The sequence below is a fragment of the Monopterus albus genome, unplaced genomic scaffold, assembly GCF_001952655.1.
Source record: "Monopterus albus unplaced genomic scaffold, M_albus_1.0 scaffold18.1, whole genome shotgun sequence".
Taxonomy (NCBI): Eukaryota; Metazoa; Chordata; class Actinopteri; order Synbranchiformes; family Synbranchidae; genus Monopterus; species Monopterus albus.
Window position 1 is genome coordinate 3082390 of NW_018127898.1, and position 4842 is coordinate 3087231.

Here is a 4842-nt window from a genome sequence, read left to right on the forward strand (position 1 = left end):
AAATAAAGCAGAGAACTTGTGCAAGATCTCGTGCAGGTGCAGTCGACTTGTCCTAACTTCGGTAAATTATGGCTGTGTGTTCCCCTGATGTGTTTTTAATGGTTTTTGAATAACAACAATGGTGGTCTATCACACAGATGAGCAAGATATTCCAGGACCAACACACATTAACTGTGAGTAGAGGCACTGTGGGTTTTAGTCTCTGTATGTTCTGTTTATATAGAAAATGACCAGAGTTATCCTTCCAAACTAAAAGCAATAAGGATAATCACCTTTATTAGCCAAGTATGTTACACACAAAGAATTTGTTCCAGTACAGAATCGATGGCTCTAACCATCGGGGGGGAAGGAGACAACTGCTCTAACCACCACACCACTGTCGCCTCCCCCAAAACTATAAACTTTTGTGGGTTGCAATCACATGATAAGGCAGAGCTTTGGTTCCACTGGGGTTTGAACCCAGGACCTTCCGCATGTAAAGCAGATGTGATGACCACTACACTATGGAACCTCTGTAAGGGTAAAAGTGTAGCCACTAGATTAAACAGTGCATTTATTTGCTCTAATTTGATTGTATAATAGAAGTATACCTATTTTACTAGCTTACTATCTAAAGTAGTGACCTAGCATTACTTCTACAGGCAAGCAGAACATCATTAGCTACTGCACAACATTAGTTTGTGAGGTTATTCTAAAAAACCCTGTTGACAATTGGCACATCCACTATATATTTCCCCACTGTGTGGAAGCCAGTTCTAGACACTCTTAATTCCTTAGTTGTTTACTTATTCTCTTGTAATGTTAAAAATGAAAACATACTGTTTGAAAATACATACATGCTGCCAAACAATCTTGTGTTAGAGTAAGAATTAGTTAGAATTAGTTTAGTTAGAGTTAGAATAAATAAGTCTTAAATTTAGATACAAATATGTATGATACTAAGCATCACAACACGGTACTTCTGATCTAATGCAGTGCCACAGAAAATGATTTAATCTGAACCATCTTAAAAGTGAATTGATTTAAGCTTTTTGCTTTGAGTTTTCTCAACATCGTCATCATAGCTTCCACCTGCCATCAGCAGTGCACATCACAGAAGTGCAAGTTCTATCAACTAATCTTTCTTAGTTCTCTGCCAAAGGCCATAGTGATTGCTTGTCTATGTTTACATATACTATGGAGATAGAATACACTTTCCCCAGTTGCATTCTGTATTCCAGCAAGCTACGGAGACGACCGTGGTGGTGGGTAGAGCGGTCATCTCCCAACCAGAGGGTTAGAGGTTTGAATCACAGTACCTGCAATCCATATGTCAAAGGGCAAGACACTGAACCCCCAAGCTGCCCCTGATGGTTAGAGCCATCAGTGTGAGTTGGCGCTGCAGATGGCTGCCTCGGTTTTGTACCAGAAACAACTTCTGTGTGTGTGACATACTTAGCCAAATAAAGGTGATTATCCTTAAATAATTTTGCTTTGTCATGAGTATTTATAAAGCTCCAGGGCAAGCCTTTCTGGTCTGAAATGACCTAAATGGGCAAAACTGTGAATGAAACAGCTTAAACACTAAAGATTGTCGGATAAAATACAAAATATCAACTTTCAGATTTGGAACCAAACGGCTTGCTCGTCAACTACCCCTGTGCCTGCTCTGCATTTGATCATCACTGTAAAGTTGGAACCATACTGAACACTTTTCTGCCCTGCTGTGAAGCTGATTTTTTTTTTCTATTTTTTTTTTTTTACAGCTTGGCTCACTGCACCAAAGGACTGGTTGTTCATAAGACACATGAATTTGCCAGAGGGGCGGTTTGGAGCACATGCCAGTTTATTGGGTGAGCTTGGCATCACTGCACATGAAACTGTAATAAAAACCCATCTGGTAGAAGACTGACGCTGAGCCAGTGCACTGGAACTGAAGCTTGTCCTTTGCATTTACATGTGTGCTTTTGTACAAAGGTCTGCGTGTGTGTGTGTGTGTGTGTGTGGTCAACACTATCAAAAAGGTCTCTTCCCTCTTTTTTGGCTCTGATTGTGATTCAGATGTTTTCCTAAAACCAGAAGCATGCCATACCATCACTGCTGCTGTCAAAAATACAAGGGACTGCAGAAAGAATAATCAGTGCCAGCCTGCCCTCCATGGAGAACCTGTACACCTCACAGGTCAAGAGCAGGGCAGAGAAGATTTCTGCAGACCCCTCGCACCCTGGACACAGACAGTTTGAACTCTTACCCTCTGGACAGCGCTATAGGTCACTGTACGCCAAAACAACCAGTCACAAGGACAGTTTCTTCCCCTGCACCATCACTCTGATGAACAGTTAATCCACTGTATGACAGGACACAACAATCACCTCAGTGCAATAAACTGTAAATACAGTATAACCATTGTATATATCAGCCTGAAAGTTCTTCTGCTCTAATGTATATGTATGTTCATATATTTATCAATACTGACTCTCTTTTCCAATTTTTGATTGCACATATTTTCTATTTGAATGCACGCATTGTGTTTTTTTTTTTCATTGTTTTTTATATTCCACTTCCTGTTCCCTCACAAACACACCAATAGTCTCTGCACTGGAGTCAAATTCTTTGTATGTTCAAACATACTTGGCCATTAAAAAAATTCTGATTCTCATTGTGCTGACAATTTTGTGTAAGACGGAAAATACAAGCCAGTGAACACCGTGGCATGATCCACAATGTCCTCACACACTGTCAATCTACCCAGTGAATTTCAGTTGAACCTCTCGTTTCCCTTTGAAGGCACTGGCAATTTATAATACTGTTGTCATGACAACAGGTATAGTGATGGAATTAAGTAGCTGCATACACAAGCAAAAGCAAAATTGATTGATTCCGCATACTGAACTACATTGTGTATCGTGCACTATGTCTTTGGGAACGATGATGAGCATGGGACAAGTCTCATCAGGGAACAAATGCACTGCAGGATCCTAGACACCCTGGAAATCCTATCATCTTACAGACGAGTAATGCATTTCTTAGCTCGCCAAGGGCATGTGAAGCTCTGTCCTCTTCATTTGCAACTTATTACATCCTACACCTTTAGTTTTTTTTCTGGAGCAAATAGATGTATTGAAATTCAAGATTTAAAACATCTCATTCTGATAAGATGTGATGGCAACAAAAGATGTTGCTACAGTACCGTACCGTGCACTGATTTCCCCCAGAATTCTGACAGTGAAGCCTGTTGGGGATAAATTTACAGAGGGAAACTGAATGTGGGTGATTTGCAGGAGCATACGTTCACATAATCTATACCTCAGTGTGCCTCTCACTGATTTCTCACCTTTCAGTGTGCTGCTGCAAAAGGAGTTGCTTTATAGTAGTGGACTGGGACAAGGAATGTCATCTCACAGGAAACGTTTCACGTACCAGCTTGGTTTCTAGATATCTAGTTCTTAATTTTCTTGAAATAAAAAGGGACATAAGCACAAATGACAACAAGGCTTCCTGAGTTGTTTAAAACTGGGGACAACTGTGTCAAAAATATACAAAGACAGACAACTGTGTAAGTACTGTAGCAGCCTATTGTGGCCAGAACAATCTAACAAATAATATTGCAGACCTACTGTATGAGGAACTTGCTACAGTAAATGATTGCTCTATTTAATGCATTTGCAATATCCATTCTCCAGTATATATATCACTGTATGATACTTTTTCTGGTTTTCATGTGGCACTGCCAACAGTGAAGCCACAGCAACATTGCAGTGTTGCATGGTTAGTTTGTCCTTTAAGTTTTACAGCATATATTTGGTAAATATGATGCTTTCTTCCTGAGAGTAGTGTAAAAAGGTAGATGTACCATTTTTTTGTTTGGTAAATATGAAACTCCAGCCCACAGCCAGCTAGCTTAATACAAGACTAGAAAAAGGAAGAAACAACTATCTGGTTCTGTCAGAAGGTAAAGCTCATTGATTGACATGTTATATCTTGTTCAAGTTTTTTGTTCACTCCAATCTTTAAGCTAAACCAAGCTAACCAGCTGCTTTCTGTAACTTCATATTTATCATACAGACATGTCTGAGTTTTTTTCATTAAGTGGAAAAGTGTAATTTGCAAAATGTCAAGCTTACACATAAATAGGATCCCCCATTTTCTTTTCACAAATTTCACAAATTAATTTAGCATATTTTTGGGAAAGGAAAGGTGGATGCCTCAAGCGAATAAACACTATTTTCAGAACCACAGATTATTTTGTCAGAACTCTATGTATGATCACTGTAACTAAATAATTTGAATATGTGTAAGGGGATGAATACACCCTCAAGCGTCCTGCTCAGGACGCTTGAGGGTGTATTTTTACAGATTTAAATTTACGTAAATACTCAGCACCATTTCATTTACATTAGATGCACACAGATCTAACTTCATTGTGTTTCTGTCCAGCCAGATTAGCCTCAAGAGGAAGCCCGTAAACAGAAAAAAAAAAAGGTTAATACACACGCAGTATAGATACTGGCTTTCATCAAACTCGATTTGACAGTTCTAGGTGAAAGGTTATCCAATCAGAAGCTTTGTCCCACCCCCAAGCCCCCCACCCTGGGGCCAACACCTCCCCAGCCCGAGGAAGAAAACCCCAGGAGGGTAAAAGTCCAGTGTCCTTCTTCTTCAGCTTCCTCCTCTTCTCCCTATTCATACGGTAATGCTATTTCACCCCAGCCTTTATTATTTTTAAAAAACGTGATGTATTCAACACCACCGTGGTCGTAATCCTCCTTCTTTATGCCCGCTCCTTTAGATTCACCTACTCGGAGGAGGAGGCCTAAAGCAAGGCGCAGATGTGCATGTTCTTCGGGTGGAGACAGCGCCCGG

General features: G+C 40.1%; 1 non-coding gene across 1 annotated transcript; it reads right to left on the reverse strand.

The window, feature by feature from the left end:
- Positions 1-438: 438 nt before the first annotated feature.
- trnav-uac (transfer RNA valine (anticodon UAC)) lies at positions 439-511 on the reverse strand. Its single transcript has one exon. It is a non-coding gene; the product is annotated as a tRNA-Val (tRNA).
- Positions 512-4842: the final 4331 nt, after the last annotated feature.